This window comes from Sturnira hondurensis, unplaced genomic scaffold (assembly GCF_014824575.4).
Source record: "Sturnira hondurensis isolate 20B ecotype Veracruz unplaced genomic scaffold, ASM1482457v3 Scaffold0004136, whole genome shotgun sequence".
In the NCBI taxonomy this organism is placed as follows: domain Eukaryota; kingdom Metazoa; phylum Chordata; class Mammalia; order Chiroptera; family Phyllostomidae; genus Sturnira; species Sturnira hondurensis.
The window spans coordinates 15,772,144-15,796,185 of record NW_028076767.1 but is presented as its reverse complement, the minus strand read 5'-3'; the positions used below and the strand labels follow the sequence as shown (position 1 = coordinate 15,796,185).

At 36.7% G+C, this 24,042-nt stretch overlaps 1 protein-coding gene across 7 annotated transcripts in view; it reads left to right on the top strand.

The window, feature by feature from the left end:
* The window catches only part of GULP1 (GULP PTB domain containing engulfment adaptor 1), a 226,923-nt gene that overhangs the window by 48,446 nt on the left and 154,435 nt on the right, over positions 1 to 24,042 (top strand). For all 7 annotated transcript variants that reach the window (XM_037043781.1, XM_037043779.1, XM_037043782.1 and 4 more), the window contains exon 2: positions 21,562 to 21,690. The gene's annotated coding sequence lies outside the window, so the exon portion shown is untranslated. The remainder of the gene's footprint in view (positions 1 to 21,561; positions 21,691 to 24,042) is intronic.

Genomic DNA, 24,042 nt, shown 5'->3' with positions numbered 1-24,042 from the left:
GCCAAGGGACAAAAATGAAACCAGCAAGTACTTCACCAAGGGAAAAAGAAGAGTACAAATAAACATTTCAGTTTAAAATTTCAGTGATGAAAGAGCTCTTTCATCCTGTAAAACCTGAGAAAACACCACACGTATTAAAAGTAGGTCTTATTTTTACTTTTTTATTTACATGGATAAAAAGTACTGTTTTCTTTTACTGTTTCTTCTCTCTTTTCCATCTTGTTTTCTTCCCACTGTTCCTTCTTTGTCAAAATACCCAATCAAACTTGACTTTGCAAAAGATGTGTTATGCTTTGTTTTTGATTGGTTCCTTCAAGCTAGTTAGGTGGTCAATGAGATTTTTGTTGTCAGGAAAAGAGCGACATTAGTAAATCATTAACCTGACCATTAACCTTAACCTTACACTGTAGCAGGGCAAGGTAAGCGGATGATGGACGGTATTCCTAAGGACTTTTTTGTATGTGGCTCTTTTACTTGCCATGATATTGTTATCACTGTACTTGATATTTTATTTGCATATATTTATTTATATCATGTCAGAAACAAATATTTTTTAGGTTTTTTGAAAGCTGTGTGGCTTGTGCGTGTCCACTTAATGGAATTTACAATTCCATTAAGAATTGTAAATTCTTAATGCCGAAAAGAGTCAACTCTTGCTTGGACTTAACATTTCACAGACTAGTCACTGAGCAACTCAGCCTACAGCTTTGGGGACTGAACCTAAGACATCTTAGGTAAACTCTGGATGAAACATGCACTTGGGAAGAAGTAAATTGAAGTATGTTGAAAAGTAAATCGACATACTTTGATTTACTTCAGCTTTAACTTCACATTCGCATTAGCCTGTGCACTGAAGGAGCACCAAACGCTAGGCAGCGATTTTCAACATTTTGGGGTCATTGGTCTTTTGAGAATATGATCAAAATCCATACATACACACCTAATACTAGATACAATTTTAGGCAATCTGGAGACTTCTTGGAACACATTTAGCCTGTTAACAACTTGGACACCAAAAATCCTGCCACACTAAGAGAGAATGGAACATAGAATGAAGAATTTGTAGGGATTCAGATGAAAAACTTTCTAGGCCAAATAACAGCTCTAAGTTGCTTTCAGGGATAACATTTTTAGAAATTTGCCATTTGAATACATTTAATACTATGTGGTTTTAGTGTATAGTTCTGTAACATGTTAAACACTATTATTTAAAAGTGTATTTTTCGGTGCCCATTGTGGAATTTTATACTGATAATGAGCCTGTCTTTAAAATATGCAGATATAAAAGTGATCATTTTAATTAAGTAACAATTTTAGCTTATGTAGGGATATTCAAATACATGTAAGCAACCACATCAAAAAGTTAAAGTAACTTTTAAAGAACAAGGCATTGTCACGGAGAATTTTAAAATGATGTTTGCAAAACAATTTAGCCATGATCACAAAACTTTAGACATTTGTCCCTTGTTATAAATAAAGTTGTTGCTAAGCCTTTCTATGAAATAGTAACTGGAAATTTTCATTTTCTAGTTAAATAAAATGAAGACAGTAAAGTTACTTTAATGAATACACATATCATTGATGAATTATGATCTTTTTAGTTTTGTATGTTTATACCACTAGCTTACCTTCAGGAATATAAACACGTGTACCACTGATATGCTGTGTGATTTGAACAAAATTTCTCCCCCTTTAACCATGCTTTAAGGTCATGGACTGTGTGGTTCTGAATATGGAGAAAATCCTTTTTTATTTTATGGTGACGTAAACCTGAACACAATTATTTTTCCTACCTGCCTTTCTAAAATGTCATTGCACTATATAATACCGAGCAGATGACAATTACAGATGTTCTGGCCGTTAGATAAGATATTAAGTGCAGAATATGATATGCAGCAATTAAAACATGTTGTGCTATGCAAATGTACTTGATAGGAAGTAGGTGCCTTCATTTATGGCAATCACTCGTGAATTTATTCATCTATTATGTCTCAGACATCTTTTGAATCATTTTCAGGAAACACTGATGGCTATGTCTGACCTCAGAGTTTTAAAATTAGGAATGCTTAGCGCGCTGGCATTTGTACATTTTAAAACCTGTTAGGGTGTTACTAATATACAACAAAATTTGAAGACCATGCTTTTAGTAGTAAAGAGAAAATAAAAGAGCTCTCTCCTCATTTTAGTCAAAGAAACCGACAATAAAACGAATAAAAATTTAAGCTATTGATAAATACTATAAAGCAAAATAAAACAGGGTAGAAGGAGCCCTGGGTGGTGTAGCTCAGTGGATTGAGCGTGGGCCTGTGAACCACACGATCTCAGTTCAATTCCCAGCCAGGGCACATGCCTGGGCTGCAGGCCAGTTCCCCGCAGGGGACTCACAAGAGGCAACCGTACATTGATATTTCTCTCCTTCTCTCCTTCCCTTCCCCTCTAAAGATAAATAAATAAAATCTTTAAAAAAACAGGGTAGAAGGAGAGGGCACAGAAGAAATGTGGAATTATAGGACAGTGGTCAGGCTGGGACAACCTTTTGGATGTGGGAACATTTGAGAAGGTTGAATAATGGGCAGGTACTTGAGCCTGGTGAAGGTGTAGAGAAAGGGTTCATGTAAAGACCTCAAACAGAAATGACCCTGGCCTGTGTAGGGCAGAGCAAGAAGACTTATGGGTGGTGTGGAGGGAGAAGAAGAGAGGAAAGAGAATATGAGCGTGCATGAGACAGCTCAGAGGCAGCCTGTAGGTCTGTAAATGTGAGCAGAAGCCATTGGATGATTTGATCTTATTTGTATTCTTAGAGGATCATTGTGACTATCTGTAGTATTGTTTTAGAAAAAAATATGGAGGCTATCCTTAGAAAGTACACATTTTATGTCTGTCATGATTTGTCAGGCGTTCACACCTAAACCAAATCTAGGTTTGGAAAGCCACTGTGTGCTCCCCATGCCTTTGATGTATGTGGTGATAATTACCCCGATCTAACGGAGAGAAGGCACATTTCTTTAGGAAAATATGCATGTCATTGTGTTCAACACAACTTTTACTTAATTTCGAGAGACTTTGTACAAAATTGTAGCATGCTTGCCTGTTTTTCCAGATTTAATTCTATGTCCTTCTTAATGAAACAGTGTTCCTTATAAGTGCTAATGTATTGACAGCTCAATTTCAAAATATAAAGATGGTTCATGGCTTCTTTATAACTTGATTTCATATGCTTATAGCTGCTTGCATGTCATATTATTCTTCTGCATTTCAGTCAAGACTTGAGTTGTAACATTTGCCTCATTTTCTGCAGATAAAACTTAATCATTAAATCATTTCTATCTTGCTTTTCTGAGAGCAGTATGAATAAAACTCTGGATGTACTCTGTGAAAAAGGGTTTTCTTGGTGAAATAAAATAAGGGATTATGTTAAGATAAACTTTTGCAGCATCAAAATACATAATAATATGTATTGTGAGACATACCGCAGTGAAAACTTTATTTACATTTGTTTATCCAAATGTTTCCCTCTCTCCAACATTTGTTGTGGGGAAAAGGGGACTCTGGTCCGCCGTTGGTGGAATTGCAGAGTGGTACAACCATTATGGAAAACAGTATGGAATTTTCTCAGAAAACTAAAATTGGACTTGCCTTTTGCAATTCCACTGCTAGGATTGTATCCTAAGAACCCTAAAACACCAATCCCCAAGAACATATGCACCCCAATGTTCATAGCAGCACAATTTACAATAGCCAAGAATTGGAAGCAACCTAGGTGCCCATCAGTAAATGAGTGGATCAAAAAACTATGGTACATATACACAATGGAATTCTATGCAGCAGAAAGAAAGAAGGAGCTCCTACCTTTTGCAACAGCATGGATGGAACTTTTGGAAAGCATCATGCTGAGTGAAATTAGCCAGGTGGTGAAAGACAAATACCATATGATCTCACCTTTAACAGGAAGCTAAACAACAAAACAAATAAGCAAGCAAAATATAACCAAAGACATTGAAATAGAGAACAGGCTGACAGTGACCAGAGGGGAGAGGGGAGGGAATTTCAGGGGAAATAGGGAAGGGATTTTAGAGGAACATATATAAAGGATACATGGACAACAACTGAGAAGGGTGGAAATGGGAGGGAGGGGGGAGCCCGGGGGTGGGATGGGATGAGAGTAATAGACAGAAAACTGTACTTGAAAAATAATTAAATTTTAAAAATGGGGGAAAAAACACAAATGTTTCCCAAACGCATTTGACTATGGGATCTTTTAAGTTTGTGTGTGGGTGTGCATGCATGCGTGCGCTTGTGTGTAAGACACTTCTTATATTTCATAGGACTAGCCTTTCTCAGAATTCATTTTCAGAAACATTGTTCTCTGTATATGTCACTGACTTGTATTTCTTCAGGTGGTATTACTCATGATGTTTCACTAACCTGTACATGTCGATAAATAAAACAAAACAGTGGAAGACGTATTCCTTTTGACACTGAACAGATGTGACATTTATTCCCTTATTAGTGCCTGCAGGACTTGCAAATAAACCTGTGAATAGTTCGTTGTTTGTTCTTCTGAAGTCTGAAATTTAAATTTATGGATGACTGTAGGCCTTTTCATTATAAGAGTAGCTACAACCCTCCTAGCCATATGCCAAGAACATTAAAGAATATGGTTCCTTTCTCTGTTTCTTCTCTATTATCTAATTTAGGAGGCCGATAGTAATGTAGGTCAAGAGAGGAGAACATTTTTAATTCCCTCTAGTGTGCACAATGGCTTCTTCCACTAAATATGTAACAATTGAAGCATCCAGAGAACTAGCATCTCTTACTTCCAACCAGTTGAAGGGAATAGGATACAGAAAACGAAACATGCTTAGTAGGAGGTGGATTCTGTCAGCTAATAGTGGTTGTTGGAGTCAATTCAACACCATCAGTGATTCCCAATTTGGGGTCAGTGAAGAAGGAAACTCGGTTCAGTGCAAACAACTCAGTTGTGGGACGGCACGGCTGTGGAATGGTGTTACAGCTCAGTATGAAGTAGCACAGCATGGCTGTGGAGCAGCCCTGGGGCCAGGCCCCTCTTCAGCCAGATAGCTCTGCTCTGCTCTGCTCTGCTCTGCTCTCAAAGTGGGGCCACTTTGGAGACACATCTTCGGTGTTTCGGATCCAGCCAGGAATGCAGCCGTTAGCCTTCAGTGGAAAGGATAAATGCACTTTCTGCCCCTGGTCCTTTATTAGTCTGTGCTTATGCATATGAGGACTCCAGATGCTCCTAGTTTGGCCCAAAAGGGATTGTTCTGATTGATCAGAGTGTAGTCACTCTGATTGGAGCCACAGTGAAGATGCTGGTGGGGATATAGCTGCACAGCTATGATTGGACTGGGAAAACCTCAGTCCTATTGGTTGAAATAGAATTCCAGGAACTCCTTTAAAACAGCTGGCTCGGATGGCAGAAACACAGAGCAGCAGGCAGGCGGCATAGTGCAGGCTGTCCCTGAACCGCAGTTTGCTTGAGAGGCCTCTGTTCAAAATAGTTGTTGGGTTCTGCTTTTCAATATGAGCCCAGGTAGCCACCAGGAGCCCTTCTCATAGGTATCTTCTTTCTCAGGTTCCACAGTTGTGTCTAATTAGGGAAAAAAAAAGCATAGATTGTAAAGACAGGTGGATGATATAGCTGTCCAAGTTATTTGAAAGTCCTTCCTAATCTTAATTTCCCAGGAGCTATGGAAATATTAAATTCTGGAAAATGGTTTTCTTTCCGGTTTCTCTATATCTTTATTAATGTTATTGCCTATTTTTTCTTTTAAAAATATTCTTTTCATCAGTTCTATTCGTGAGAACTTGAATTATAACATGTAATTGCCTTGGCTACACTTAAGGATTTATTTTTTACACCTTTGAACAGTTATATTATGACTCTGTTGTGACATATTTAGTCTGTAGAAGACACTCAGTGTACCTGTAGATTTGTAGATGCTTTGTAATGACTCTGTGCTCAGTCAGGGAATTAAATCAAATGGATGAAAGCTGTCCAAACAATGGATACACATCATGTAATGGGAGAAGACAGTTGGGTTTAAGGTGTTTGCAGGGACTGAATTATGGAAGAGCATGACTTGTATTCTGAAAATTCCAAGGAAGCACTGAATCATGGTTAAGAGGTGGATGGCAGAATAAAGATTTGCGGTTTTGAGGTGTGGTTGTCAAAGGGTAGGACAAGGACTCGGGAGGGCAGTGCAGATAAGGACAGTCAGTCCAGTTTTCAAGGCAAAGTGTCATTAGTGTCTGGCAGAGAGAGTAGAGAAGATACAATAAATTCTAGGGCTCTTTTGAAAATAAAATGGACATGATTTGTTGACAGGATATATATTGGAAGTTGAGTGAAGGGAAGAAATATGATGTTACTTGAAGACTTGGCAATATTTTTCTAGGTGAGAAATTTGGAAGCTTTGGCAGACTTGAAGATAAGGGATTATTGGGACATGTCCAATTTGTGACACCTTTTGGGAGCTGATGAGAGGCAACGGTCTTGCCACTTCATATGCTTGTGCAACATTGGATTTTATAGATTGTGTTCCATTAGACGTACCAAATTGGATATTGCAGTTGTTTCAGAAGTTATATTACAAATCTTCGATGTACATGTGGTAGGCTTAGTGTATGCTATGGCTACTTTATCATCAGAACTAGCAGCTCTCTTTTCACGTTGCTAAGGAGAATTATTCACTATAAATAAACAAATCCTTGTTGTTTTCTATCCAATCATGCTGTTCACTGCTCAAGTAATAGGAAGCCCTTTTGGCTTTCCATGTAGGGGCTCACGGTTTTGCTGCATGGAGGGGAGTTGCCCCCTGAAGGCACTTCCTGATCTGCATGCTCCTAGTTTGGCCCAAAAGGGATTGTCTGATCGATCAGAATGCAGTCCCTCTGATTGGAGCCCCAGTGAAGATGCTGATTACCTGCTCTGCTTACTTAGACAGAGATGTCTGTGGAAAATGAAGACTTTATAGTGCAAGCAGCGTGTTGAGAGTAGCAGCTTCGCAGTACTGGGCCCTCAGCATCTGCATTCTTGTTCTAACGAAGCCCAACTAATTTGGAATCTCTTATCTCTAAGAAGTATAAATGCCAAAAAAGTATAAAAAGATAATGACTTTTACCTTTTTATGTGGTTGGACTTTAGCTTATGTATGTGGATAAATAGAGCATACATTCCCGGAGGGCAAGTGATCTATCTTGTTCACCATTGTGTCGCTATTGTTGAGACATATCCTTGACACTCAACAAATATCTGTTAGTTACTAGAACAATGTTTCCACTTTTTCTCGTAATCTTAGCATTATTTGTGTCTGTGTGAATCGGCAGGATGGAGGGAGGAGAGGGCAGGCTAATCAGTTGAGTCCCTGTGGGCGGCCAAAACCCTGGTAGCCAAGCTTCCCTCAGACTTCCCTCCAGGCACTTTTGAGGAAATAGACTAACTCCAGGAGTTCGGATGAAGCAACAGGGAGGCTGGGCTTGTGCGTATGGCACAGCCATGGGGATCAGGTGGCATTAATACATAGACACCTGGGGCTGTCACAGGTGTTCTTTTTGAGGTCTAGGTCAGCTCATGCCGGCAAATGGAATTTATTTGTCAAGTGTCAGGTCCGGAGGTAGAGTGACAAAAGTACAATATTATCCTAGGAACTGAGAAACAGGTACCAAGATAGTAACGAGTAACAGTTACACACAGAGATCCACGGGAGGGATGCACACGTAGGAGCGTGTGTCCGCCCTCTTACCAGAACAAGAGGAGGCTGCCACTCGAAGCGGTCAGCGCTGTCCTTCAGCAAGAAGAGTGACAGCATCACCGAATGAGTAATGAAGAAGCCTAAGCGTCTCTTCCCCAACGTACTTTTGTCTCTAGAGTGGGTGGGTGGGTGGAGGTCCTACATGAGGTCTGGGAAGAGGGTTCTGGTGATTCTCCACTGGTGCCCTTGTACCTGTTAATCCTCCACCTCTTTCTTCCCCCATTCTACCCTTTTCTTTCTGTCCTTTGCATCCTGCCTATATCCTATTCCTTCCTTTTCTCCCTTTCTACCTTCTTTTTTCCTTTTCCTCACTCTTCTTTCCTCCCAGCTGCAGGGTATGATTTTGTAAGTATGGTAAAAAGTCTGTACCTATTATTTATAATATAAGAAAATAAAGTATAATATATAAGAGTAAAGTAGGAGAAACAATTGGGGTTTCTTGGTGTTGAGGGATCCATAAAACTGAGAAAGAATATTTTTTCCTGCTCTACTGATATAGTGTATGAATGCATTTAATTTAGCTTTGAATAAAAAAAACATAAAATGTTTTCAGCACAACAAAGAAAATTGCAGAAGCCACAGATAAGTTATATTTGCTTTATTGTTCCTGGGAAGAAAGAGAGAAATCATAGCACATCTTTGTCTGTTTCTGCTTTTGAATTAACTGTAGAGCAGAGGTCTGCAAATGAAGAGCATGTTTTCTTGTTTAGAGACTGCACTTTTTTCAGTGACATGACATGCACGACAAAACCTTGTGTGGCCTCCCTCCGCAGCCTTACTCATTCACTGGATTAGTATAATTCTTTGAGAGTATATTAATTTGATAGAACAGAAATATTATTTTTACATGTGTATGATGAAGTTTTTTCACTTGTGGTTTTAAGACTGATTCTTTACATGGACAGCAGTGACACCAGACGAAGAGGTGATGTTAGGTTCTTCTGACGCATGGAAAAGACATGCCTAGCTACCTCAGGAAGGTTAGGTGTAGGCTTGGAGACAGCAGTCCTAAACGTGTGGCCAGTCTTTAAGGGAGCTCGGGGAAAATGGACTGAGATGGACAGAAACCAGTGCAGCTCTCCTGAGCCTCCTAGTGACAGACTGGAATCTCTGCTATTGGAGAGACCGCTCCCGTCCATCTTTGCTTTTCCTGCTGCTACCAACATTCTCTCTATTCTGTAGAGTGTTTCTCTACCTTCTTTCGACAGTTTCTGATCATTATAGCCATTATTCTTCATGGCTGCTACTGCTTCCTAACATCAGTAAAGCATCTTCTTAAGTGTTTTGTTTTCGGCTCCAGTTACAAATACTCTAATTCTCTTCCATGTCCGAGTTCAGAATGTGGAGCATGTTCTTAGTCTGGGTAATCTACTGTCAGTTTGTTTACACGGAGATTTTTGCACAAGGTCCCCACTTAAGCCTTAGATGGTCTAGTCTTAGCTCGAGTGCTCACTCTAGTCTTCTCAGAGGGGGAGGGTTATGCCGAAGAATGGCTTCAGGTTATATTCCTCCAGCTGGAGCTCCAGGGCAGGATGCTCATAGATGGGATTGATTTATAGGCAGGGCAGGCATTTTGGGAGCAAACAATGGCAGTTCGAGTATAGTAAGGAGTCGCTTAGGCACAGGGAGTGCATTGTTTGGAGGACCTGAAACGTCCAGGGACCGGCTCCTACTTGGCCTTCCATGCACTTTTGCTTTGATGAAGCCATCAGTGAATGAGAAATAACTGTTCTTTACTTAGTTTTTTCAGGATTTCCCTGGATCTCATTTTAACTTTTTTATACCCCCCCCATTGAATTCATCAAATTTTCTTCCAATTTAACCTTTCCCCCACTACTTCATGGATTATTTTAACCTACAAGTAGAACTGAAAATATACAAGCAAATTTTACAGGGAGTTAAACTTACTTGCTACTGGTGACATCAATAAGTATTTAAGGCTCTTTCAGCTTTGAAAAGTGATAATTATCACATCTCAGAGTGTTGTCTCTGTCCTGAATAAATTACTTCTGTGCAAAGTTCCTGAATAGGTACTTGGAGACTACACAGGTAACATTGACAAAAAGCAGAGGTAGAGTTTTTAAAGTATGAGATAGGGTTGCCTTTAAATGTGTTGGTTTCAAATGTATGTGCCACTTCTATTTGTCTGTCTGTAAGTGTAATTGTTATTGTTATTATTTGATTTTTTTGTTTGTTTTTCAAGGTGGAGCTTAATGACCTGTTCATAAGATTTTTCTTCCTTCTAGCAGTCTTTACCACCTTTCCTTCCCAAATATGTATCGATCAAAGAAACTGATGCACTTTTTGAAATCAAAGCATTATTTATAACAATAAAAAATTTAAACAACCCATGTTCAAACAGAATAAAATACTATGCAGGAATTCAAAATAAAGACTGAAAGAAAATACTTGAATACCAAAATATCAACTGTAATTCAGGGGGAGAGAGGTTGAGTTTGAGGTGATTATTTGGGGATGATTATTTTTGTATGTTGCTGATTTTTTTTCAATGAGCATATACCTTTAATCGTTTAAAAAGTTGTTTAAACACCGAGGGACACCCTAAATGCAAAAACAGGTCCAGGCAATGATGAACAGTCGCTGTCAGATGAAAGCTGGGCTTTCTTTTTTTAAATATATTTTATTAATTATGCTATTACAACTGTCCCATTTCCTCCCTTCAGTCCCCTCCACCCTGCACACTCCATCCCACCCACATTCTCCACCTTTAGTTCATGTCCATGTGTCATACTTATAAGTTCTTTAGCTTCTACATTTTCCATACTATTCTTGCCCTCCCCCTGTCTATTTTCTACTTACCATTTATGCTACTTATTCTCTGTACTTTCCTGTTTGGTTGTTTCTTTCTTCTTTCTGGTCCACACTGTTGATTTGAGTCCCAATTTCCTTCCCATCACTATTGGTTCCCCGTGCATTTTCCTTTATTTCACTTAGTGTAGCCTTCATTTTTTTCATCTAATTTGTGACCAAATTCAACCAATTCTGTGAGCATCCTGATCACCAGTGTTTTGAACTATGTATCTGATAGGTTGGCTATCTCTTCATTGCTTAAATGTTGTATTTTTTCTGGAGCTTTGATCTGTTCTTTTCTTTGGGTCATTTTTTTTGTCTTGTTGTGCCTGTTACGTATGAGGGGCAGAGCCTTAGGTGTTCACCAGGGCGGGGCAACCCAAAGCTGGGTTGTGACACTGTATGTGGGCTGGGGTCCAGGAGGGAACAATGGTGCTTGCTCCACTCTGCCAGATTGTAGTCCCTTCCACGCTTCCCCCAAGCCAACTGGGCCTTTCTGGTGCTGATTCCCCAGGTGGGTGGGGTTGTGTATGTTTTAGGACCCTGTGGGTCTCTACAGTGATCTCTCCTGTGAGGCTGTGAGTCTCTCCTGGCATCTCAACCCTTACAGATGTTTTCAATTGGTGTTTTGAGGCTTTATTTCCCCACGCTGGGACCCTGGGTTGCGCAGTCGGTCTCCCCAGTTTTGCCTGGTTTATCTGTGTGGGAATGTGGACCACCAGGTCTGTCAGCCACCTTTTGCTCTGCGCCCCTCCACAATCCGCCACCTCGCTGGGTTCGCGTGCTGCCACCCTGTGTCTGGGGTCCACCTGCCACCGCTTTTTTTTGCCGTGACCCCTCTCCACCTGGCCGCCTGACTTGGCCCCTCCTACTGGTCTGGATGAATGTGTCTATTTTAACTCCTTGGTTGTTGGACTTCCATACAGTTCAATTTTCTGTCAATACCATTTGTTTTTTTGTTTCTAAGTTTTTGTTGTCCTTAGTTTGGTTGTGCAGGGACGCACAGTATGTCTACCTACGCCTCCATCTTTTGATGTACTTTTTATTTAATTCAGACATACAGTAAGCCTGTGATTGCTGTACTTGTACTTCAGTTGGAAAGATGTAAGTAGGTTGAATAGAATGTTTCCTTGATCGGACAGCAGTAATCGTTGGTGTGCCAGCCTCCAGTATATTCTTTCAGATGTCACATTGGGCCTGTTTTCTTCTTTTGTAAGTTTTCTCTGCAGATACTAATAGACAAAAGTAAACATCATTATTTCATTTCCTAGCCCAGTAAGCAATTCATAGCCTAAAATAGTTTTCTCACATGATCAGGTTTGGGTCACAATGGCTGAGAGTTAGTCTTTTCCGGTGTTATTGATAAACATAGTTATTCCCCACAGTGGGAAATAAAATGACAAATAGTACACAGGGTTTTAGCATGCAAACTAGGGCATTATTATTTAGTTGTGAAAAAGAAATAAAAGGATTAGAATTTCTGAGTTGTGGTCTTGGCTCTAATGCTTCTAATTCATCACTCAGTATTGATTTTCTTGTTGATAAAGGAAAGAAATATATGGGACCAAGTTGGTTTTTTGAAAATAAAATGTTATCGTCACTATGAAAACATGTGATAAGTACAAAGAACCTGACGGCTTCATCACTGTCAGAGGCGACCTAGTTTGATCAGATTGCTGCTTGGAGGGAACCGAGAATTAAGGTAGGTGCAGGTGCTTCGTAGGGCGGCATCTGTTTTAACATTTATAATAACGAGCTGTCATTTTTATGTCTGGCTCCGATTAGATTTGAAGCTCTATGTCTCCATTTGTACCCACAGTGCACAGGACTGAGCAGGCCGTCCGTAAGTGTTCATTGTATGAATACAGCTGGCGAGGAGGTGAGACAAGAACGTGTTTACAATGTCCTAGTCTGCTTATTATAAACTAGTGAACTAGCTTCCAGTCATGTTTTGGAGAGAGAGATAAATTCTTTTTCAATCAGCTAGCTAGGTCCTGGTTTCCCTTGGCCATGAGACTGGAAGCCTTTTGTTCTATTCATTTCACTCTCTTCCTTTTTTTTCTGCTGTAAATGGTTATAGTGAAACACAGAGATTATATGCTCTTGGTAATATCATCTTCATGAACTGTATTAAATGAAGTCTTTATTATCGGAAAGAATGGACTGTACTGATTCAATTTTAAGTGTTTTCCTGTAGGCGGGAAAGAGATGAAGATGGCTTTGCCCAATTCCATTTAGGTGTGAGTTCTCTAGAGGGGTGATCTGCTACGGCTGACATTCCCCTTAATGCACATTCAGAACACTATGAAGACTGCTTTGACTGACTCGCAGCTTGGAAACTAGATGTATTTGGGATTACATGACCCTCTACTTTTAACACTGATACAGTGTTGAATTCTTATCAAATGTCTTTGCAAAAGTTTATGTGTAAGTGTGGAGTCTGACATCACTTGGAAAAGGAAAATTTGGTTGTAAATGTTGCATTATTTAGCATAGGGCATAAGTTTTCCAGGAATGCTTTTTTTTTTATATTTTGGCTAGTAACATGATCTCATACTTGTGTAGTACTTTATACTTTTAAATGTGCTTTCATACATAGTTCCTTTGAAAATACCCTCGGGGAGAGGAAGAAGGGTATGCTTAGCATCATGTTGCAAGTTCTCTCTGCAGGTTACTTTGATTTAACTTATATATAAACTATAAAATTGTCAAATGAAATTAACTTGACCTAACTATGGTGACATTCCACATTTTTCAAATTATTCTAATAAATTTGTGAATTTATACATCAATTAAATTTTTAAACAAAGGAAAGACTTGCTCTACTTGGGCTAAGCCATATCACTGGGTTTGGGAGCCTTGGGAGATTGGGCTCAAACAAGATGGTTGCAATGTTCTTCGCTCACAGATAGGAAACTATCTTCACTTATCACAGAGTAACTGGAGATAACCGAAGTAGAGACAGCTTTGAAAATTGTCAAGATAGAAATCACTCCCTTCTGATGAGGAAAATGTGTAACAGAGAAGGCTTAAGAGAAAGACGTTTATAGCTTGGGTAAATATAGTGCTTGTTCGTTATAAATTTTCAATGTATTCATTTTATAACTTAGACTCTACTTAGTGGAAGGAATGATTCAAACATGTATTTATAATTGTGTGGCCTCTTTTTTCAGTGATTATAGTTTATTGATTTCCGTTTGAGATGTAGCTCAGGTCTAAAAGAGTGGGGAGTGGAGGAGCATGTCCTAGAGAGGGATCGAGGTAGTGGATAATTGGACAGTGGATTATATTTGAATCTATTTAAGAAAAAAGAAAATCACTTATAATTTTTATAAGCAAAACAATGAGAATAATAAGTTATATAAGCTAAACTTTTATTTCTTTATAGGTGATGTTTGGGGAGAACTTCTGTTGCCTTTTGCTATTTTGTGTACCTAGTCTTCAAAATGAAATTGTGAAATTGTAGATGCAGGTCTCTAATGTATCCTTAAGTCTCTTATAACATTTATTTTTTCAGTCCTAGAAACACTGAGAGTTCCACTTTACTTTTGATGGGTCAGTCAGATACTACAGAGCAGATACTAAATCTTTATCAGACATTGAAAGCTATAAACAGCCCAGGTGCCAAAATAAATCATTGTTCTAGAAACATCTTTAACCAGTTAATAAAGCACAAAAGATTTACTTGGCTGCCGTCTTTGTGAAAAGCTTCAAAGAAATAAGAAAGTACCTTATTAGAGTAAAATCAGGTTGAAATCCATTCAGCTGCTGATCAGTTTTTATTTGCTTTTACCAGTAATAAAGAGTAATTACTCATCAGTAATGAAGAGATATTATTATCTTGTATAATTTTTAATTGTAAATGCTGTATATCACCTATCACATATCAAACTTATGAAGTCGATTTTATCTATCTTAACTCTATAGTTGTTTAAAGCAATCACATTTATACTGTCTTCAACAGAAGTGGTTGATTAATATAATACTCTAACCTAAATTTGACGAAAGTCTATATTATGTGATTTCTTAAGAAAACACAAACATTTTAAAGTATATTAAGTTCTGCCTTCTTAAATCTGAAAAATCTACTGAAGACTTATCTGGATTTCTATGTGCTTTGCGGCTTCTAATTACAACAAATATCCTCAAAACACCAAGAATAGCTGAATAACAATTTTGTAGATATTTTTTAAAATATATCAATTAATCATTTTGACCCATTATTATTTTGTATGATTAACTCAATTTAGGGAAAGTCACATAATATTCAATAAAATATATACATGACATATAATATATTTGAGAGTGATTTTTTATGGTTGTACTTGACAAAATCTAATTAAAAGTCAGTTAAGCAAACCAAAGTATATATATTGGTTATCATACTTGGAAATTCTCGAGTGATGCTTCAAGCATGGCGGGATTCAGGCATTCGGATCTTCATTTCTCATAACTCTGTTTTTTACTGAGTTGGATGCATTTTAAGGCAGGAAACCTGAGGACAGAATAACCACCAGGCTTTCAGTCTTCTAACTAATCAATTCAGGTGGAAAGGGATTGCTCCCTTTTAAACAGTTTTGGGGAAAGGTGCCAATTTGATTTTTCTTTTTTAACTCCGTGCATATTTTCATTCCTGAATGAATAATTATGATTAGGGTTATGGTGCTTTCATTGGTCAGTGTTGGCACCAGCACCAGAACCAGCCTTGGCCAAACGTAATTACCAGGAAGGAGGAAAGAAGTGTAAGTCTGCGGAGGAACCGGGGGTGTTGTTAGAGGTGCTGGTATTGGCAAGAAAGCAGGAGGTACATATGTACTAAATTAATGAAATTGAAAGGGGTATACCATTTTGTGTAAATATCATTGAGCAAAAGAACAGCAGTTTAAAACAGTATACTAATCTTTGGTAGTAGAGTAATGTAAAGGATGACTGTGAAATCTTAATACTGAAAATGTTTGATTGCTGAAAAAGGCCTGGAAACATAACCAAATTAGGGTACAAAATACTTTCAATGACAACATTCTAAGACTATTACCTCATCCGTAAAGTAATTGTTTGGTTAATAATAGACACATTTATACTCTTTTTATATTGAATTATGTTGATGCAGAAGGTATTCCAATGTTTATTGAACAGGGTTTGTGTAATGTGAGTTAATTATACAGGGTGGGGCAACAGCAAGTTTACAGTTGTTTCTGTGGAAAATATTACAGTAATTAGTAAATAATAATACAAGACTGAACTCTGTATTTTGTATACTCAAACTGTAAACCTACATTTGCCCCCCCGCTTATTCAAGTCTGACAATACTGCAATTAATTTAGAATAGAGACGAGGATTAGTGAAGCTCTCCTTCCTGTTCCCTCATCCCCACCGTAACTGTGGGAAATTGGAGCACTGAATTACAGCTTGCTGAACTCTGTCTTTGAATATAGTACGTACTTCTTGGATATTAACATGAACAAAATTAAACTCCACAGAACTCGAAAAATTAAACTAATGACTTTTCATGTAATTCAAGTTAATGAATGCTTTCTAGCCTGATTTTAATCCACCAGTTTCTTGATTTCCTCCATTTGAATAGCCTCTATTGTGGCTATTTACAAAAGTGCTTAATGAGAACCTTTATTGAATAGGTGCTCTATTTCTACAGAAACTGAAAACTATTTTCATAGTTTTACAACTTTTTTCACTTTCTTTTTTCATAATTTTACATCTCTTGGTAGTAATGTAAAGTCTTTCGAATATTAAGCATGGCTTTTACCATAGGTGTTATATAAATACTTTCTTTAATCATCTGAATATGTTCTAATACATTAAAATACTACAGTAAAGAAAAATGACTCAAAAATTTTTTTTGAGATGAAGGAAGAAAACTGTAAAGAAAGGAGGAAAGGGGAGAATAAAGGAAGGAAGGAGGGAAAAAGGAAGGAAGAACAGGAAGAAGATGCTTAAAATATGAGAATATTGGGACAAAATTCTGTTTCTAAAGACCTTAGTGATGAAATCCTTTTTTGCAGTATTTTAGAAATAGTCCTAGTGTTAGAAGATAAACTAAATAGGTGTTTAATTTAAAAAATTAAAACTAATTAAATCTATAAAACATTGGAGAAATATAGTAGTTAAATAGAATTCTTTGACATCTTTGATATTAGCTGCTTTCATCATTTTGTAGGTAAAATGTAAAACTGACATTAAAAAAAACTAAGGTAAAAACCAACTTTTTCCTAATCTAATGAAGGAATTGAGTGAATGAATGCAGTTATCTGGGAGAAGAGCAAGGAAAGCAGGACAAATAAAAAATTCAAAGGCATAAAGTTTGTATCAAAAGCTCAAAAAACCCTCAATAAAGTGTTATAAAAAGAAAAAGAGCACACCAAAAGGCAAATAAAAGTTGTGAGATAAGTATTTAATAAATCAAACACATAAAAGTTGTACTTTACTTGCAGTTAAGGTAGTATACTTGTCAGAAAGAGACACATTTTGACAATCCAGTTGTCAAAAGATTAGAAAAAATATCATAGCTGGCAAGGGTGGTTAAAATTAGCATTACCATCTGCTGCTGGTGGAAGTCCTTTAGGTATATCGTTCTAGAAAATGACAATATGTATGAAAATACTCTAAAGAGCAAATAATTATTCTAGGAAGCCATAATAAAGCAATAATTTGGGATGAGCACAAATATTTATGTACAAAGACATGTATTATAGTTTTATTTAGAATGTGAAAGTGTAGAACATTTAAACAATCCAACAGAAATAATAATTATTGTGAATTGTTAATTATTGTTTTATTTTTATATAGCAAGTAGTGTGATTTCTGCTAGGTATGAATCATCTCATTTATATCTTTCTAAATTCATATGCTATATAATTAGTGTTTATTTGTCAATTTTCCTACCCCTGTGTTTATACATAGGTCAGGCTTTCATTGGTGGAACTCCCCTTTCATCCGTGTAGAAGCCATGTGATTTGAAGAACAGGCCATATCTGGATCTCCAAGAGTTCACTCTGGTCGGTGGGAGTCAGTCAGTGGTTGTACACCCCAGTGATTGGTTAGGAATGTGCTTGTTACCTTTTTGGTCCAGAGTAAATCCCAGGACTTTTGATTAGTGATTATAAGAGAAATGCTTCCAGCTCTGTCTATTGTTTTTGCTCAGGCTCCTTTGCTCTTTCTTCCTTGTCCACGCCACTCCCTCCCCTCCAGTTCCTCTAAACATTGCTAAGATTTCTCTTTTTCCTTCAATTTATTTTCATTTTTGAATTCCCAATTGTGTTAATAAAAGTTTCCCTACTCTGGTATGAACTTCACTCTTCCATACATTGTTTGCTAACTCAAATTTTTAACCTGTGACCAGTTGTAACTACTTTGGATTCATCCTGATGCCTAGGTTGTGTTTTCCATAAACAACAATATTTAAGAGGTCAGAATTTGCAAAAAGTTAATGTTAAAAAAACAAAGACTTTGCCTTAACCTATTTAGGCTGAAAATGTAATAAAGTGTCTCACAAGTGACTTGTGTTTTCTACTGATTTCAGCTGAAAGAGTGAATGACTTGATAATTGTGCTCCTACTTCTTCTAATTAGGAAAATTTCCTGCTGGTGGCAGCTTCAATGCACTGCTAAAAGTTTTGTGTCAAATGTAGAGGAAAGAACTAGATAGAGTTTGTTGTTAAATTGGTAAATTTAAAATTCTATTAGTTCTGAAATAGTTTGTCATGTCATATCCTCTATCATTTTTTCTTTACCATGCTGAGAGCTGAGGGTAGAGAACTTGAAATGAATTGTGCAAGAGTATCAGGTGATGTGAATTCTTGGTCCATACTGACATCTCTGAGAATAGAAAAGCGAGGATCAGGGTGGTCTTGGCCTTTCTTTATTTCTACATAAATTAAATCTCAAGCACCTTCTTAGTTTTACATCTCACAAATATGAGTGCTCTGAGTCTATTTCTATTTTGCATTCCCACATGACAAATATACACACATTTCTAAGATGCAGTTTTGTCTCACCTCTATTTCACAGTCTCTTCAGAGCCACACCTGCATAATATTCCTACAATACATATATTGCATGAGTTCCCTGTTTTGTTATACTCTTATTACCTTTAGAGTAAAATCTAAATTTTATAGCATGGCATTCAGGAAACTTCTTAATAAGGCTTTACCTTACCACTAAAATTTCTTGTAAAACAGTCTTTCATAAGCAACCTATTTTCAAATCATGTATCCCTAATTACTTGCCTACTTGAAGGTGGCACGTTTTTTCTTATTCCCGTGCCTTTGCCTATGATGTGCCCCCTGGCAACTTTGGTTTTTCCCAGTCTTTTCCCTGAACAACTTCTAAATTAAAGGTTCACAGGTCCCACCCTCTCCTTGTTTCTTCCACACTTGACCTTGCCGTTAACGTAGTTCTTAACACACTGATAAATGCAAAGGAGGACATAGACTTACTTTCTTCTCCCTAATGCCCAGTACAATTAGATATTCAGTGGATGCTCAATGAATAGTCTTTTAATGAACTAAGTTCATTTTCCAACTTCCCTTAGAGCATAGGGGTATAGTGATGACTGTATGTATGCCCACCCCTCAGTGAAACCACTAGAATGAATGGGAAATGACAGCCCCAAGCCACTTAGGGCAATCACCCCGAGTCACTATGTTTGTGCACTTTGCCTGAGGCATTATGGTGAAAAGACCTGAGAAGACATCTTTAAGAAAAGATGCCAAGGCATTTGGACTTTGTAGGGAGGGTGCTATGGCCTGGTTGACTATCTATGGATCAATTAAGATGTAAATTTAATACAAAATCAAGTATTTTGTATTAAGTAGAATTAAATTTAATCTGATTGGATTGCATTGGAGATGGTAAGGAAAATTATAGGGATTAATAATGCAAGGTTTCTGGCTTGAGCAATTAGAATGAGGGTTGTACTATTTTCTTAATTAAAATCACAGGACAGAGAAAAAAAGTGAAATAAGACAGTTATAAGCCAAGGATCTGATTTTGTATATTTTGAATTTAGATGCCTGTAGGAGATAAGAAATGAACATTCAGGAAAATGTTCTTTTTGGCAACTTTTTGCAAATTAGGTTGAAATATTAAATTCTTGGAGCTTATTTAAGAAAAATAAGTAGTAACATCATTTTCTAGATGGTGGTCTCTTTCATTTGATGTAGAAATACCTTTTTGCTTAGCTTGTTTGCTTAGCTTGGTTTTCTTGTATATGGAATATTTAAAGATACAAGTGTTACAGTAACAAATTGAAGCATTTAGTCACATTGCAATGTTAATAATGTTTTTCTTAAACTAATACTGTTGGGAAAAATGAATGGCCTGTTAAAGAAATGGTAGGCTTCATTTAACTTCATATACATCTTTAAATTTCATGAGAATATATAGTAAATGGTGGCCACACCACAAAATTGAGTGTGTTATGCCTTCTAAAAATTAAAGTGTTTGAATCGGAAATCAAGATTTTATGTTTTAAAATAAAAATATGTTCAAAAAGCAGCTCATAAACACATCACATTTTTTGTAAGAATACTTAAAATGCTTTTTATATGACCAAATCTAATCACCTCAGACATGAAATAATAGATTCACTTCAGAGTAGATGTCATTTTCCTGCAAAAGGAAAAATGGAATGGGCACAAGTTGATTCTTGTTTTTTGATGTGGGTGTTTTAGGCTATTCTTTACTCAGTAACATTGCATAAAATATTCTAAGTTGAAAAATATTTCCCACAGTAAGACTGGATTTCAGTCAATATGAGATAAAAATAAAATCTGTGGGATGTGAAGTTGAATTAAGTTGAATAATTTCAGGAAAATATTTACTTTGCTATAATATTATGGAATTTTTTTAACCATCTGGTTATTTTGGGTTGTCTTATTCCTTTTCTGAGACTAATAGCTGCACGAAATAAATAGAGAAGTTACCATTGTGCTGGAAAGGAACTAATGTTGCCTTTCATTTTATTCCCTCTTCCCAAGACCAGAAAGAGAAAATGATCTCGTAAATTGCTCTGCAAATCCTGACGGAGTTTTACGATTACCTTTTAGCTGTGTCTTGTTTGAAATGTCCTGTCCAGGATGAACAAATTTATTTCTAGTGATGGAAGAATGTGAAAATTCAGTCTTTACATTTCAAGGCAAGATAAAGTGGGTTATATCCTTTATATACCCTATGGCCCATTAAAGCTAAGAGAATAACATGATTTAATATTAAATGATGGCATCACTGGGGAGATAACCATTTTTGGTTAAAATTATAAATACCAATAAATGGCCCTAAAATATAGCCTGCTTATATTTTAATTCAAAATTTAAAATTGTTGCCTTGTGTGATAGATGTTATTAATGCTCTGCCTATCACCTCTCTCCCCTTGAATCTCCTAAACTTCTTTTCTTCATTTCTTACCTCAGAGTTTGCCTCTGGGGCCACCTAAACTAGGGTCCCTTCTTTTTTTCTGTGTTAGAAAGTAAAAAAGAATAGGGTCAACAAAGAGTTAAATAGGGTTCTAAAGAAAATAATGTCTGAGGTGGAAAAGGCTAGCTTTCAGATGGTATAAATGCAAAGAGCTAGAAATAAAATATTTAAAATCTGTCTTTAGTCTATAATTTAAAAGAGTAAAAGATACAGGTGTAGCTTTACCAGTGGTCTATGTGAAAGTTACAGAGTAGGCAGAACAAAACAGGTATGTTTTCATGTATTTGCCCCCAAATCCACCACTCCCCCCGCCCCCTCACAAAAAAGCCCTTTGCTATTTGGTAAGAAGAAATACTGCTACTTTTTGAATTTAGGTCAGAGGTAAATTTGAAAATACCAAATTAAGGGAAGGAACAATTTGTGTTGTTTCTTCTGGAAGAGAAATCCTTTTTGTTTTAGAATATGTATTAAAACCTCTAAATTGAGGTACATGTAAATATAATCACTGATTCATTCCACTAAGTCCAATTTAATTTTATTTTTAGTTATTTGTGATTCCATCTGATACACGAAGGAGAGAAAGTGACTGAAAGAGAACTTGGATGGCAACTGCATGACTGAAACTACCAAAGTCAAGTGTCAGTTTTCTTTCAACTAAAGTTCAGCAAAACCAGGTAAGAATGAGTGATTATTTGTTTATTTACTTTGAGCTGTTTCGGGAAAAATTTTTGAAACTAAAAAATGCTTTTATTTTCTACCAAACATTTAAAAAGAAAATAGTAAAATACGTAAAAGCAAAATACTGTAAAATTCAAATCAAGAATGAGCCAGTTTTCCAAAAATTGCTGTCATTTTGTTCTCTATCATTTGATTTTTGTTTCATTGGTTTTTTCCTGTATGCAAAGTTGATAATGTTATACGTATTCTTTGTATAATTAATTATTTTTGTAACATATCTCTTTCGTCCTATTTGATAATATGAATTAGTGTTTCATAGTTTCTATTGTATTGGTTAATATGAACAAATTATTTTAAAATATTTTGTATATTTATTATTCAGATAATATGCTTATAGGGAGATATATACATCACTCATTTTGCATTAGTAGTTACTAAAATTAGCATCCCTGGTTCAATGGTTATAATATTTTAAAGGCTTTTTACTTTTATTACTGAAATTACCTGTAGAAGGTGATAAGAAGTTACCATTTCATCAGTTATTTTTGAAAATGTTTGTTATCTCATTGACTTATATTTTTTCATTCCAAGAATTTCCCTGAGAAAAACCTAGTGGAAGAAAAAATTAAAAATTGAGATTCTAAATTTCGGTTGCAAGCATTAGTACACTCTATTCACATATTCACCACTGTATGCCTTACAGAACAACATAATGTAAGTGTAGAATAGAGTGAATATTATATTTGCATTATCTTCCCACAGTCTCTAAATATATCATTTGTGAATGATGGCAACTATACATTCATTCAACTAATCTTTATTGAAAATATTGTTACACTAAGCCTAAGGACTATGATTATTTCAAAGCAGTGGTGGTGATGCTAGGAATTGTGTGCAGAAAGGTACAGAAACAGTTTCCTGTGTCTTCTAGTTTTCAATAAAATATGGCAACCTTAGAAACATATTTTGGGCCCTTAGGTACCGGTAAGAATGTGCTAAGTGTCCAAAAAGAAGTGTAAAGAAAGGGCAGTTGCTGATGATAATACTTTCAGGGTGGGAATTGTAGGACACAAATGAGTCACAATTTGAGTTGTGCTTTTTGAGGTCCGTAGGACTCTAAAGGCAGGTGACCATTTAAAGGGAGGATCAAGTTGGAGCAAATGCACAGAGCTCAGACAGCACAGGGGTATTCAGGAAGTTGGAAGGGCAGGACAGATACAACAAAGCAGTGGGAAATACATCCTGTGATTTATATTCTTGTACTTAGGCATTTATATTTCAGCATTATATGTATGGTGAGGCACAGTTGTAGGACAATAAGATGACCCGTGTCCTTTCGGAGGCTTAATGTGGAAATGATATGCATGTTTGACTAATGAACAGAGAACAAACCCAAAGGAAGGGAGAATAATTTGTACACTTTTTCTTTTATTTTCAGCAGTGTTTGTTCAATACTTGCAATTTGGAAGACACTACAATAAGAACTGTAGAAAAAGAAAGGTGAAGAAGACACAGTCTTCACCCCTGATGAGCTTATGCTTTAGTGGATGAGACTTGGGTGACAAACAAATAAATATAACACACAATGACAGTGTAACAGTTGAATGATATTCAAGGAAAGACTAGTTGGTAGTCTTGACTTTGGTAGTCAATCACTTTAGAGATGCAGGTAATGAGTTATCCAGATGCAGGTACTGGGTTACCGATAGATGAGGTAGTCCCACAAACATCTAGTCTGATCAAGGTTCCCTAAGAAGCAATGTTTTTTAACTTTTCAGTAATTTAAACAAGAAACAGTGGAAATGTCAGGGTGAGAGTAGTATAAATAAAAAAAACAGGGAGCAGGATGGGGGTGGATGAGATTTGGCAGTGGTAGAAGTGTTGGGAGGTAAAGGAAAGGGGGCCTGTTGATGGCATTAACAGAAATGAGTAGATACCAAAAAAGTGAATTTGGTTTTGGTGAATTAGTAGGTTTAGTTTTGAACACTGAGGGTTTTTCTGTGCTCCCTTTACATATCTTTGCTAGAGCATTCAGAGCATTTTTATTAAAAAATTCATTGCAATTTCTTATTTGATGTTTGTCCAGAAGGTATACAGACATGTAGTATGAAAAACAGAGACATTTATAGAATAAGCAAATTTATAGAATCTTATTCAATTTATAGAATAAGATTCAGGATACAAGAAACATTGTACATAGAACAATGATGCCTCTGACTCCTTCAAAGTAGGCACCTTGCGACTTCACACAATTCTCCCAGTCGCCATCAGCTGCCCCATCATATTTTTCTGAATCTCACTGACAGTCTGAAGCCTCTTCCCTTTCAAAGGTGATTTTAGTTTTGGGA